Source organism: Oryctolagus cuniculus, chromosome 3, assembly GCF_964237555.1.
Source record: "Oryctolagus cuniculus chromosome 3, mOryCun1.1, whole genome shotgun sequence".
NCBI classification, from domain to species: Eukaryota; Metazoa; Chordata; class Mammalia; order Lagomorpha; family Leporidae; genus Oryctolagus; species Oryctolagus cuniculus.
This window is the reverse complement of record NC_091434.1, coordinates 121,924,142-121,939,320: the sequence shown is the minus strand read 5'-3', so window position 1 is coordinate 121,939,320 and position 15,179 is coordinate 121,924,142. Positions and strand designations below refer to the sequence as shown.

At 42.6% G+C, this 15,179-nt stretch overlaps 1 long non-coding RNA gene across 1 annotated transcript in view; it reads left to right on the top strand.

Moving 5' to 3' along the window:
* LOC103348734 (uncharacterized) overlaps positions 1 to 15,179 on the top strand; it is an 89,218-nt gene that overhangs the window by 29,619 nt on the left and 44,420 nt on the right. The gene's annotated exons all lie outside the window — the stretch shown is intronic.

Sequence of the window (15,179 nt, the reverse complement as noted above, 5' to 3'; positions counted from 1 at the left end):
AGATTTGTGTGCACATTAGAATTGTTTTGAGCATTTAAATACTCCCAATACCAAGTCTACCTCTTAGAGCAAGTAAATCAGAATGTAACTGGATAATGGATGGAACCCAAGGTAATTCTGATTAATAGCCAAGGTTGGGAACCGCTGTTTTAGGTAGACTCTCTTGATTTATTTAGCCCATTTGAATTCTTCCTTTTCCAGATTCCTTTTACACTCATCACATTTTTGCATTTTTGCCTTTTTAGAGAAAGATTAATATTTTTTGAAAGTTTGGGCAGGGAGAGACAGAGAGACAGAGACAGAGATATCTTTCATCCATTGGCTCACTCCCCAAATGACCACAATGGTGGTGACTGGGCCAGGCCAATGCCAGGAGCTAGGAGCTTCTTCTGGGTCTCCCACATTGATGGCAGGGCCAAGTTCTTGGTCAATCTTTGGCTGCTTTTCCCAGACCATTGGCAGAGAGCTGGATTAGAAGTAGAGCTGCTGGGACACAAACTGATGGCTACATGGGATGACAGCATTGCCATGATGCTGGCCCCTGTTTTTTTGTCTTTATAAACAGAAAATGCACTGCATATGAGCATGGGTTATGTATGATTTATTAAATTAACTGTCATATACATCAATAGCTTGAATAAATTATAGCCTACCATACTTAAAATTAACCATATTTCTCTGGAATTGCATAAACATATTTGAACATTGATAAAATATAAACCATATTCTGTGGAATTGGGTAATCCTAATATTTACTTTTGTTGCACGTTGTATAGGAGAATGTGTACATATATGTGTGTATATGTAAATATATGTAAGTATAATGATGTCCCTGACTTAACAGCTGTTCAAATTATCATTTTTTTACTCTACTAGTAGTGATCAAACAATTTGCATTCATCAGAAACTGTACTTCAATTTTTTTCTAAAAATTTATTTATTTGAGGGGTAGAGTTACAGAGAGAGAGAAGGAGAGACACAGATATCTTCCATCCGCTGGTTCACTCCCCAAATGGCCTGGCCAGAAGCCAGGAGCTTCTTCTCGATCTCCCACATGGGTGCAGAGGCCAAAGCACTTGGACCATCTTCCATTGCTTTCCCAGGCCATTAGCAGTGAGCTGGATATGAAGTGGAGCATCCAGGACTCAAATTGGTACCCGTATGGGATGTTGGCACTGCAGGCCACAACTTTACCTGCTATGCTGCAGCACCAGTCCCCAATCTTGGAATTTTGATTTTTCCCCCCAGCTAGTGATGTATGGTAAGATATTCTCTTGTGATTGTAGGCAGGGGTGAACTGCAGCTCCCAGCCAGCCACACAATCATGAGGGTAAATAGCTAGTGTTGGGCAATATAATGCATTGTTAAGTTATGGTGTATGGCAAGTTAGGTATAAGAAATACATTTTATTGTTATTTAATATTTTTGACTGGCATATAAAAAATAAAAATTGCACTTATTTATGGGGTGTTGTACAATGTCTCAACACAATCATGCATTGTTCAAGCAAAATAAAAGTATGTATCTCCTAAAACTTCTTTTTTTAAAAATTTATTCATTTATTTGAAGGGCAGATTTTCAGAGAGGCAGAGGCAGAGAGAGAGAGTGAGTGAGAGAGAGTTCTTCCATCTGCTGGTTCACTCCCCAGATGACTGCAACTGCCAGAGCTGCGCCAATCTGAAGCCAGGAGCCAGGAGCTTTTTCCAGGTCTCCCACGTGGGTGCAGGGGCCCAAGTCCATCATCTTCTGCTTTCCCAGGCCATAGCATAGAGCTAGATCAGAAGTGCAGCAGCTGGGACTCAAACCAGCACCCATATGGAATGCTGGCACTGCAGGCATCAACTTTACTTGCTACGCCACAGCTTTGGTCCCTCTAGCATTGCTTTATGGTGAAAATATTCAAAATCCTCTCTTCTAACCAAAAACAATACAATACATTATTGTGGTCTCTAGTCACCTTATTGTACAACAGAATGCTAGTATTTCCTTCTCTTGTTTTATTGTAACTTATACCTTACTCAGCATTTTCCAATCCCTGCTACTCATACTCTCTCCAGCCTCTGGGAACCACCACTCTACTCTTCTTTGTTGAGACAGTTCCTTCCATTCCTACTCTGTTCAGAGTTTTTGTCAGGAAAGGATGCTGGATTCTCTGAGATGGCTTTTTCTTGCATCTCTTGACGTGATCATCTGGTTTTTGTCCTTCATTCTTCAGATGTGATCTCACATTTATGGGTTGGTGTATGTTGAACCCTCCTTGCAACCCTGAGATGAATCTCACTTGATTGATCATGGTGAATCAACACTTTTGATGTGATACTGAAACTTTCACAACTAGGTTCATCAAAGGTTTTGGCGGTTCAACTGCTATACCTCAACACTGCACCCAACTTTCCCAATAAATCTTTTTTCTATTTTATATAAATGTGGCTACTCCTGCTTTCTTGGTGCTTCCCACATGGCTTGGAATAAGGTATTCTACCTTTTAACTTTCATTCTATTTGTCCTTAGTGGTAAAAAGCATATAGGTGGGTGTTCCATTTTTATCCATTCAGTCACTCCATGCCTTTTAATTGAAGAATAATGCACTTGCATTTAAGGTAATTTATTAGTAAGATCTTACGATATACTATTGATACTTGTTTTTCAGTTTTATTTTCTGTCCTTCTTACCATTCTTTCTCCCTCTTTCAGTCTTCTTTCATGGTTAAGTGATTTTCTCTGGTAGTGTGTTTTGACTCTTACTATTTTTTGTCTGTGTATGATAGATTTTGCTTTGTGTTTACCACGAGGCTTACAAAAACATCTCTTGGTTTATAACACATTATTTTTGAAATGTTAGCAGCTTACCATTGATAGAAAAAGAAACAAGAAAAATAAAAAAGACTAATAATTGAGTCTATTTACACTTTATTCCTCTCTGCATGTTAAAAATTTTGGTGTTCCATTTTATATCTTTCTATATTACCCATATCTTAACATATTAATGCAGCTAGCTATTTTTTTAATTATCTTGTTTTGAAAATGACTGCAATCCTCACACTAAAGATATAAATAGTTTATGCACTATGCTTACAATATTAGAGCATTCTGAACTTGTCTGTATAGTTACTATTACCAGTGAGTTTTCTACTTTCCAATATTTTCTTCTTACTCATTTGAATCTCTTTTTTTCAGTTTGATAATTTCTATCTAGAATTTCTTGTAGGAAAAGTCTGCTGGTGAGAAATGATTTCATATGTTTTCAATGGTATATCTTAATCCATCCTTTATATCTAAAGGATAACTTTACTGGCTATAATATTTTTAGTTGCTGTTTATTTTTTTCCTTCAATATTGTTAGACACTCATCCCGTTCTTTTTTGGTCTGTAAACCTTCTCTGAGGTGTATGTAGGTGGGTAAATTGGGATATCCTTGTGTGCTATTTGTTGCTTTTCTCTTGAAACTTTGGACATTGCATCTTTATCTTTAAAGGTAGAGAGCTTGGTTACAATGTGTCTTGGTGTAGACTTGTTTGAGTGGAATCTGACTGCTGACCTCTGACTTTCCTGAAACTGGATAGTTATATTTTTCTCAAGGTTTGGGACATTTTCCATTATTAGCTCTTTCAATAAGCTCTCAACCTGTCATTCTCAAGTCCCTTTTGAGCCCCAATAACTTGGATGTTTACTATTTTAATACTGTCCTAAAGTTTCTATAAATTTTCTTTATTTCTTTTGGCTCTTTTTTCCCCATCCAATGGTGTGTTTTTGAACAGTTTGCCTTTTTCTGTTTGATATAAACTGCTATTGGGGCCAATGCTGTGGCACAGCAGGTTACGCCTCTGCCTGCAATGCTGGCATCCCATATGGGTGCTGGTTTGACACCTGGCTGCTCCACTTCCAATCCAGCTCTCTGCTAATGTGTCAGGGAGAGCAGAAGATGGCCCAAGTCCTTGGGCCCATGCACCCATGTGGGAGACCTGGAAGAAGCTCCTGGCTCCTGCTTCAGCCTAGCCCAGTCCCAGCCCTTGTGGATATTTGAGGAATAAACCAGCGGGTAGAAGATCTCTCTTCTATGTCTCTCCTCCTCTCTCTGTAACTCTGTCTTTCCAATAAAAAAAAAAACAAAACAAAACAAGGCATAAAAAACTGCTATTGATGATTTCTTTTGCACTTTTATTTTTCTAAAATTATTTATTTGAACAGCAGAGTGACTCACACAGAGGAAGAGGGGGGAGGGGGAGGGGGAGGAGGAGGAGGAGTGGAGAGAGGAGAGAGGAGAGGGAGATCTTCCATCTGCTGGTTCTGTCCCCAAATGGCCACAACAGCTGGGTCTGGGCCACCTTGAAGCCAAGAACCAAGAACTCTAGCCAGACCTCCTGCATAAGTGGCAGTCACTCAAATACTTGAGCCATTATCTGCTACTTTTCTAGGTACTATAACAGGGAGCTGGATTGGAAGCAGAGTAGCTGGAATTCAAATGAGCACACCAATATGGAATACAAGAATACCAGGTGGTAGCTTAAACTGATGTACCACAGCACCCACACTCTTCTGTTGCATTTTTATTTTCACTTAGTGTGTTTTTAATCTCGAGTATTTCTGCTTGAGTTTTAAAAAAATTTCAGTTTTGTTATGTTTCATTGTTAGAGTATTGCATTGTTCCTCTGTCTTTCCTTGAAGCTCATGGAGTTTCCTTAAAACAGCTATTATGGAGACTGGTGCCATGGCTCACTTGGTTAATCCTCCGCCTGCGGCACCGGCATCCCATATGGGCAGCAGGTTCTAGTCCTGGTTGCTCCTCTTCCAGTCCAGCTCTCTGCTGTGGCCCGGGAGGGCAGTGGAGGATGGCCCAAGTGTTTGGGCTCCTGCACCCACATGGGAGACCAGGAGGAAGCACCTAGCTCCTGGCTTCGGATCGGCATAGCTCTGGCCATAGCAGCCATTTGGGGGAGTGAACCAGCTGAAGGAAGACCTGTCAAATAAATTTAAAGAAAACAGCTATTTTCAATATATCTCTCTGTTCTCTCCTAGCCTGTAGGGTTTCTGATGAGAAGTCAGCTTTGAGTCTAATTGGAGACCCTCTGAAATTAATCCGCTGTTTCTCTTGTGCACATTTTAGATTCTTAATGTTTTACTGTGGTGAGTTTGATTACAGTGTGTCATGAAAATCTTTTCTGGTCATGTCTATTAGGAATTCTATGTGCTTCCTGTGTGACTGTCCCTTTCTTCAAATTAGGGAAGTTTCTGTTATTATTTCACTGAAAAGGCCTTCTAATCCTTTCTCTCTTCCCGTGCCTTCAGGAATTCCTAGAACCCATATGTTGGGTCATTTGATAGTATCCTATACATTTCAAACAGTGTTTTTCAGTTTTCTAATTTCTTCTTGTTTTTTGTCTGACTGTATAATTTCCTATGATTGTCTTTTTTTTTCTTTGACAGGCAGTTAGACAGTGAGGGAGAGAGAGACAGAGCGAAAGGTCTTCCTTCTGTTGGTTCACCCCCCAAATGGCCACTTTACGGCCGGTGCGCTGCGATGATCCGAAGCCAGGAGACTGTTGCCTCCTCCTGGTCTCCCATGCGGGTGCAGGGCCCAAGCACTTGGGCCATCCTCCACTGCCCTCCTGGGCCACAGCAGAGGGCTGGACTGGAAGAAGAGCAACCGGGACAGAGCCAGCACCCCAACTGGGACTAGAACCCGGGGTGCTGGCGCCGCAGGCAGAGGATTAGCCTAGTGAGCTGCGGCACTGGCCTGTGATTGTCTTCTAAGTCTGATATTCTTTCTTCTGCTCATCTATTCTGTTGTTAAGGCTTTCCACTGTGTTTTTTATTTGTTCTATTGAACTCTTCATTTCCAAGATTTCATTTTGCTTTCTCTTTAAGATCTCAGTTTCGTGGGAGAAATTTTCTTTCATGTCATGTGTAGATTTCATTAGTTTGTGCATTTGTTTCTGATTACATCTAAGTAATTCTATGATCAATTTTTTGAATTCCATTTCTGGCATTTCTTCAGTCTCTACATCTTCACAGTTTAGTATTGAAATGTTGTATTCTTTTGGGGTGTCATGTGTTCCTTATTCTTGTTTCTCGAATTGGTGTGTTTATTATTCAGCATTTGTGGAGATACTCATTGGTTTCTTCTTTGTTTTATTGCTGTGGGGGCTTTTATTTTTGGACTGTGTGTAGATTAGTGGAGTGTCTACTTTCAGAGAATACCTAGAGGTATGTGGTAGATGTGGCCAGGGAGCTCTGTTCAGTGCTCTAGGATGAAGGGAGTGTTAAGGTGACACCCAGGTTTGGCATGGTAAATCTTCTTTTAATCAGGGGGGAGATTTGTTCTACTCTGCTGGTGTAGCCTCAACTCATTTACTCTCCTCAAAAGACACAAGTGCCTGGGCACTAGCCCAGTGGGTGTGATATTCATCCATACTTCCACAAGGTGCAGATCTGATGTAAGCAGGTTCCCCAGCAGTATCCCTCACCAGAGAACCAGGGAGCCCTGAACGTGTGGAGTCTCCCACAGTGACTGCCCAATGGCCCAGCCACATCCTGAGCCTTCCCACACAGTCCCAGTGTTTTCAAGGCCCTGAAATCTCAGTGTTTTCAGTCCTGGCACACAAGCCTACCACAGTCACGAACACCAAGCCTTCCATCAGTTCTCCCTGCCAGACGCAGGGGTCTCCACTTGGCTGATTGCTGGTTGTGAGGTGATCAAGGAGAGAGAAACATGTCCCCCTCTTTTTTTCCTCCTCTAGTTTGGCAGGTACACTGTACCCCACAGGGCTCCAAGCCAAAGTCCCTCCAGGCTTTTCCTGCAGCTTTAACGTCAGTGGCTTGGGCTGCTGCAGTCTGGTCTCACCTCATTCTCCAAATTGGTGTGGAGGCTCTCGGCTGCTGGGGTCCTGATTTGTGCATGTCTGCACCCTCCATGTAGGTCCACTGTGTCCCTCTACTTTGCATGGAATTTCCTCTGCCATTTTCTCCCTAGCTCTTCCCTGAGACTGCACTCTGTCCACTTTCTTCTTCTCCTAGACTAGAGCAGTAAGCTCCTTCCCTACTCTACCATCTGAATCCAATATCATTCAGCTCTAGATTGTGCCATCAGTCTGTGTTTCCCCCTGAATTTGCTGCAGGTGTAAAGTCACTGTTTCAGTCCTAGAGAGTGTCCTAAGCAAAGGCTCGTTCCAAATCCACAGTTGATGTGTGATTCAGAATGACTTGAGGTAGGGGGTATCTAAAAAGAGTAAGCTGTCTCTGCCAACCTCTATCTGACACTGTGGTGGACCCAGATTCCTTGTCCACAGTCACCAACCTGTGGTGAGTCACTGAAAGATTCTGCCTGAATCTGGGCCTCATTGTAGTAGGGCCAGCCCTAAGCTCCTATGTACTGACTTGGCATCTCCTTTCTTTTTCTCCCCCCAAAGTGGGCAATCTCTATCCATTTTGTGCTGCCTAGGGTAGGGGCATATATAGGGTATGCAGTATCATGGCCAGCAAAACCACTACCCACAATGTCAGTTCATGCCTGGAACCCACAGCCCAGTGTGACCACTGCAGCATAAGGGTATAGGACCAAGGACCATACTACTAAGGAATGCTTGCTACTGAGGTGAACTTGCAGCCTGAGACCTCAGCAACCAGCCACAGGTGGAACTGGCTAAGATATAACCCTGATAGACTGAGGCCAGGGGATCTCCGCCTGGTATGGGAGTGGGTCCAGAGGCTCTGTCTGTGGGCACTGGGCACAGGGCCTGTTAGGATCTGCCTAGTGTTAACTTTTTAAAAAGATTTTTTAAATTTGTTTGAAAGGCAGAATTGCACACACACACACACAGAGAGAGAGAGAGAGAGAGAGAGAGAGAGAGAGATCTTCCATCTGTTGGTTTGCTCCCCAAAGAGCTGAAATGGCCAGGGCTGGGCAAGACTAAAGCTAGGAGCCTGGAACTCCATGCAGATCTCCCATGTGGGTCTCAGGGGCCCAAGCACTTGGGGCTTCTTCCACTCCTTTCTCAGAGGCATCACCAGGGAGCTGGATTGGAAATGGGGCAGCTGGGACATGAACAAAAGCTCATATGGAATGCTGGTACTAAAGACAGTGGCTTAACCAACTACAGCACAACTCTGGCCCTCCAGTGTTAGGTTTTGAAAGCCTAGCATTGGATTCCAAAATACAGTCCTCTGCTCAGTTTACTGCTGTGCTCCCCAGCATCTGGAGTCTTGCTCTTTGCTCTCTGTTTGGGATTGGAGGAGACATGGTGGAGGCAGTCCCTAGGCTGCCTGGATATACGGTATCCAGAGGCAATGTGTATGGCTCCTGGCCTAAGCACAGGAGCTGTGGGGGCTTGTATGGTATTGGATTACCCTGTGGTAGGACTGATAACTGGGTTTCATGTCTAAGGTCTAGGCTTAATTCCTCCTCTCTTTTCCAAGCAGGAGGATTCACTCCATGATGTGCTACTTGGAGTTGGAGGAGGTTTGGTATGGCCAACTCTTTCCTTTGTGCCACCATCAATGCTTCTCTTGGTATAATTTATTACTATACTAAAACAAAGCACCATGGTCTCTCACCTGGGTTCCTGGCTTGGTGTGTGAATGGTTGTCTAAATTGCTGTCTCTGTGGAAAAGATGACGTTGGGGGCATATTACTCAACTACTATCTTTCTTCTCCCTCAAGTGCATTTAAAAAAAATACTTATTTGAGAGGCAGAGTTAGAGAGAGTGGGGAGGGGATCTTCCATCCGCTGGTTCATTCCCCTAATGGCTGCAACGGCTGGAGCTGGGCCAGTCTGCAGCCAGGAGCCAAGAACTTCTTCTGTGTCTCTCCACATGGAGCCCAAGCACCTGGGCCATCTTTCACTGCTTTCCCAGGCCATCAGCAGGGAGCTAGATTGGAAGTGGAGAGCTGGGACAAGAACTGGCACCAATATGGCCTGCCAACGCCACAGGAGGAGACTTAACCTACTGTGCCACAGCACTGGCCCTCAAATGCATTTTTGACTCCCTGTTTTCCACTTCTTCATGTACAAATCGAGGACCATCTGTAATTTGGATTCTGGTGAATTTCCAAAATAGCATATTAGATAGTAGGGGAAATACATGATTTCATTATTCAAGCAGAGATCTTCCATCTGCTGGTTCACTACCCAAATGCTTGCAACAATTAGGACTGGTCCAGGCCAAAGCCATGAGCCAGGAACTTTATCTAGTTTTCCCACATAGATGGCAGGAACTCAAGTATTTGGGTCATCACCTGCCCCTACCGGGCACATTAGCTGGAAGCTGGGTCAGAAGTACAGGTGGGACTTGATCTTCGGCACCCCAATATGGGATATGGGTATAGCAAGCAACAGTTTAACCCACTGTACCACAAGGCCAGCCCTGATTAGGATTATTTGCAATGCAAGAAACAGAGACACATCTTAATTCCAGAGAACAAGTGAATTCCCCTTCAAGAGCAGGAGTAAAACGAGGTCTCGGCCTCACTGATGAGTTGGTTTTGGATTCAAGGCCACACTTGAGTCACAGTGGCGGGAGCTTTTCTATTTCATTTCCCTTTGTGCTCAAATTCCGGGGATTCAGCTGTGCCAGTCCGAAGCCAGGAGCCAGGAGCTTCTTCTAAGTCTCGCATGAGTGTGTAGGGGCCCAAGGGCTTAGGCCATTTTCTACTGCTATCCCAGGACATAGCAGAGAACTGGATCGGAAGTGGAGCAGCCAGGTCTTGAACCAGCGCCCATATGAGATGCCGGCTCTGCAGGTGGTGGCTTTACCCACCATGCCACAGAGCCAGCCCCTGGGTAGAATTGATTGTGGGAAACACATAAATTCTCTGTTTGGGGCAGCTAATAGCTGCCCATATTAGTGGGGAGTGAGTGACCTTCCCTCTCTAACTAGTGGTGTAACTGTGTTAGCTCAGGGAGTGTTACAGTTTGGATGTTGCTATAGTTTTTATGCTATCTATTCTTCCAAAGGTTCGTGTGCTGGAGAATTGGTTTCTAGGGTACTGGGATTAGGAGGGGATGCAGAATCTGTAAGAGGTGGGGCACAGTGGGAGATTCTTGGGTCAATTCAGGACACTGCCCTTGGAAGGGCTTTAAATAGTTCTCCTGTTACTCCTTAGTAGTTCTCCTGTAAGGGTTGTTATAAAACCCTTTACATGGCCCTGCCCAGACCTCTGGCTTTCTATTTCAAGATGTGATGATTCTTCCTACACACACCTCATCATTTGCCATGGGCCTCTTGCTAGAACCAGTGCTGTGCTATTTAGACTTCCAGCTTCCAAAGCAATAAGCTATTTTCTATCCAAGTAGCTTGCCACACGTATTCTGTTATAGCAGTGAAAAATGGACTAATACAGGGAGTAAGGACAAGGGCTCCTTGGAGTGTTTTTAAAAATATGCACATTCCCAGGCTGCTTAATGCCTTCTGCCTTAATACCGTCCCCACAGACTCACTTGTTGACCAGTAGGGCTGGGGTAGGGTTTTGGAATCTGCCCACTCAACATAATGCTTCATGGGTTTGATGACAGTCCAGGAACCACGGGCTTAGGTTAGGAGGCCTAAACAGGACAGGGCTATGTAAAAAAAAAAACTCTCTCTTCTGGTGGTGATTTAAGAAATATTTGAAAGGTCTTCAAGTCCCCTGAAAATCTGATATAAAAGCTATGGACACTTTTCAAAAACACAGTGTATACCTACTCATGAAAGTTGCCAAAACATTTCAAAGTGTTCTCTTACTTCTGAAGCTTAGCCCCTCCAGGATAAAGAAAACCCACTCTAAGTGATTATTCATGAAACAGAGCCCTTGGTGGCATGGGTAATAACTACCACAATAAAGGAATTATTCCCATTGCATCCTAGTGGGTTATGATGGAGAAAGCGATGGCTCTTCTTTAAAAAATGTGTGCCTTTCCCATTGCACTGTAGGGCTCTTAATGAGGCCAGGCACTCATTTCTCTTCCTTCCTCTCCCTAGGACAGGCCGTGGCTTCAACCTAGCGTGTCTCACTCTGGGAAAACAGGGGAGGGGTCTCTTCCACTTCTATTTTTAGTGCAATGTGCTTTGGCTTTCCAGTTTCAACAATTTGAGTGTCTCCTTCATTTTGTTTCCCAAGCGTATGTTTTGCAGGTTGAAAGAAAGGCCCAATGCCACTGTGGTGTAGACAGGTAGATGTTTCCAGGTTCCTGATCTCCTCCCTCCACAAACACACAGCTATCATCCCCTAGCCAATCTTGCACTTCCATGGAGCTCTGTGGACGAGTTCCAGCTCATGTAGGGTGAGTAGAAGTGATATCCATACCACATATTTCTGGTCTTGAAAAATCACTCAAGTGTGGCCTTCTGCTTTGTTTTCCCCTTTTGGCTGGTTGGGAGGAAGGTGACATCATGGCCTTGGTCCCTGCATATGGAGGGTGGCAAAACCTCTGTCACTTTGGGTTCCTGAATGACTGCAAGGAGGGCAGTTCATTTGTCTGATTACCTGCTCAGCAAGAAATAGTCTTATTGAATTTGATGCAGTCTACATTTTGGGGTCTATTTGTTATTGAAACTAATCTTATTCTAATCAATATAGCAAGCAATTAATTTTGGACAACACACCCCTCCTAAAACCCTTAAAGCTTTTATAAATTAATGAATATTTATGTATATATAATTGATACATATTATACAAATAAGATCTTTCCATACACATATAATGCTTTTAGAATGTACATTGTGTAGCTAAGACCTGGAATCAACCTAAATGCCCATCAACGGTAGACTGGATATAGAAATTATGGGATATGTACTTTATAGAATACGATAGAGCAATAAAAAAAAATTGAAATCCTGTCATTTGCAACAAAATGGAGGAATCTGGAAAACATCATCCTGAGTGAATTAAGCCAGTCCCAAAGGGACAAATATCATATGTTCTCCCCTGATTGGTGACAACTAACCAAGCACCAAAAAGGAAATGTGTTGAAGTGAAATGGACACTATGAGAAACAATGACATGATCACCCTTTACCTGATGTTGAGGAACAACTTAATACTTTATCTCTTTTAGAATTTTTTTTGTTCTACTTAATACTACTGGTTGAACTCTTTGTTTTAACATTTATTTAATGAATATAAATTTCCAAAGTACAGCTTATGGATTACAATGGCTCCCCCCCCATAACTTCCCTCCCACCTGCAACCCTCCCCTCTCCTACTCTCTCTCCCCTTCCATTCACATCAAGATTCATTTTCAATTCTCTTTATATACAGAAGATCAATTTAGTATATATTAAGTAAAGATTTCAACAGTTTGCACCCACACAGAAACACAAAGTGAAAAATACTGTTTGAGTACTAGTTATTGCATTAAATCACAATGTACAGTACATTAAGGACAGAGATCCTACATGAGGAGTAAGTGCACAGTGACTCCTGTTGTTGACTTAACAAATTGACACTCTTGTTTATGGCATCAGTAATCTCCCAAGGCTCTTGTCATGAGTTGCTAAGGCTATGGAAACCTTTTGAGTTCACCGACTCTTATCTTATTTAGACAAGGTCATAGTCAAAGTGAAGTTCTCTCCTCCCTTCAGAGAAAGGTACCTCCTTCTTTGATGACCTGTTCTTTCCACTGGGATCCCTCTCGCAGAGATATTTCATTTAGGTCTTTTTTTTTTTTTTTCAAGAATGTCTTGGCTTTCCATGCCTGAAATACTCTCACGGGCTTTTCAGCCAGATCCAAATGCCTTAAGGGCTGATTCTGAGGCCAGAGTGCTGTTTAGGACATCTGCCATTCTATGAGTCTGCTGTGTGTCCTGCGTCCCATGTTGGATCATTCTCTCCCTTTTTTTATTCTATCGGTTAGTATTTTCATACACTTGTCTTGTTTATGGGATCCCTTTGACTCTTAGTCCTATCATTAGCATCAATTGTGAACAGAAATTGATCACTTGGACTAGTGAGATGGCATTGGTACATGCCACCTTGATGGGATTGAATTGGAATCCCCTGGTATGTTTCTAACTCTACCATTTGGGGCAAGTCAGCTTGAGCATGTCCCAAATTGTACATCTCCTCCCTCTCTTATTCTCACTCATATTTAACAGGGATCACTTTTCAGTTAAGTTTCAACACTTAAGAATAACTGTGTATTAATTGCAGAACTCATCCAATAGTATTAAGTAGAACAACCAAAAAAATACTAAAAGGGATAAAGTATTAAGTTGTACATCAAAAGTCAGGGCAAGCGCTGATCAAGTCACCATTTCTCATAGTGCCCTTTCATTTTAACAGGTTTCCTTTTTGGTGCTCGGTCAGTTGTCACTGATCACAGAGGACATATGATATTAGTCCCTTTGGGACTGGCTTATTTCACTCAGCATGAATGTTCCAGATTCTTCCATTTTGTTGCAAATGACCAGATTTCATTGTTTTTGACTGCTGTATAGTATTCTATAGAGTACATGTCCCATAATTTCTTTATCCAGTCTACTGTTGATGGGCATTTGGGTTGATTCCAGGTCTTAGCTATTGTGAATTGAGCTGCAATAAACATTAAGGTGCAGACAGCTTTTTCGTTTGCGTATTTAATTTCCATTGGGTAAATTCCAAGGAGTGGGATGGCTGGGTTGTATGGTAGGGTTATATTCAGGTTTCTGAGGAATCTCCAGACTGACTTCCATAGTGGCTCAACCAGTTTGCATTGCCACCAACAATGAGTTAGTGTCCCCTTTTCCCCACATCCTCGCCAGCATCTGTTGTTGGTAGATTTCTGTATGTGAGTCACTCTAACTGGGGTGAGGTGAAACCTCATTGTGGTTTTGATTTGTATTTCCCTGATTGCTAGTGATCTTGAACATTTTTTCATGTGCCTGTTGGCCATTTGGATTTCCTCTTTTGAAAAATGTCTATTGAGGTCCTTGGCCCATATCTTAAATGGGTTGTTTGTTTTGTTGTTGTGGAGTTTCTTGATCTCTTTGTAGATTCTGGTTATTAATCCTTTATCTGTAGCATAATTTGCAAATATTTTTCCCATTCTGTCGGTTGCCTCTTCACTTTCTTGACTGTTAGTTTTGCAGTACAGAAACTTCTCAGTTTGCTGTAATCCCAATAGTTAATTTTGGCTTTGACTGCATGTGCCTCCAGGGTCTTTTCCAAGAAGTTTTTGCCGGTGCCAATATCTTGCAGGGTTTCTCCAATGTTCTCTAATAATTGATCATGTCGGGTCGTAGATTTAGGTCTTTAATCCATGTTGAGTGGATTTTTGTGTAAGGTAGAAGGTAAGGGTCTTGCTTCATGCTCCTGCACGTGGAAATCCAGTTTTCCCAGCACCATTTATTGAATAAACTGTCCTTGCTCCAGGAATTGGTTTTAGATCCTTGATCAAATATAAGTCGGCTGTTTATGTTTGGATTGATTTCTGGTGTTTCTATTCTGTTCCATTGGTCTATCCATCTGTTTCTGTCTGATGTTAATATGGCAACACCTGCTTTTTTCTTCATTTCTGTTGGCATGGAATATCTTTTTCCAACCTTTCACTTTCAGTCTGCATGCATCTTTGTTGGAAAGATGTGTTTCTTGTAAGCAGCAAATAGATGGGTTTGTTCCTTAATCCATTCAGCCAGTCTGTGCCTTTTAACTGGAGAGTTGAGTCCATTGCCGTTCAATGTGACTATTGATAAGTAGTAAGTTTGCCCTGCTGTTTTCCCAAAATATTTTCAGGTATACGCTTTGAGCTTCCTATGATCTTTTACTGGTAGGTTTTCTTCCTTTACCTTCTTTCATATTGATGACTGTGTTTCTGTGTTTCTGTAACTAGAGTTACAGAAATCTCCAATACCTCTCCTGCCATGCATGGCGAACCCCACAACCAGCACCCTTCACCGGAGAGGTACTTCTGCTTTCCTTGATGACCCTACACCGACAGCAGCCTCACCCCAAATTCACAGCTTACATCAGCATTCACTCTTGATGTTGTGTGTAGCACATCTTTAAGCATTTTTGCAGGGCTGGACGAGAGGTGACAAAATTCTTTCAATTTCTGTTTGTTATGAAAGGTCTTTATTTCACCTTCATTCACAAATGAGAGCTTGGCAGGATATAATATTCTGGGCTGGCAGTTTTTCTCTCTTAGTACCTGGGCTATATCTTGCCATTCCCTCCTTGCCTGTAGGGTTTCTGATGAGAAGTCAGTGGTGAGTCTGATTGGAGATCCTCTGA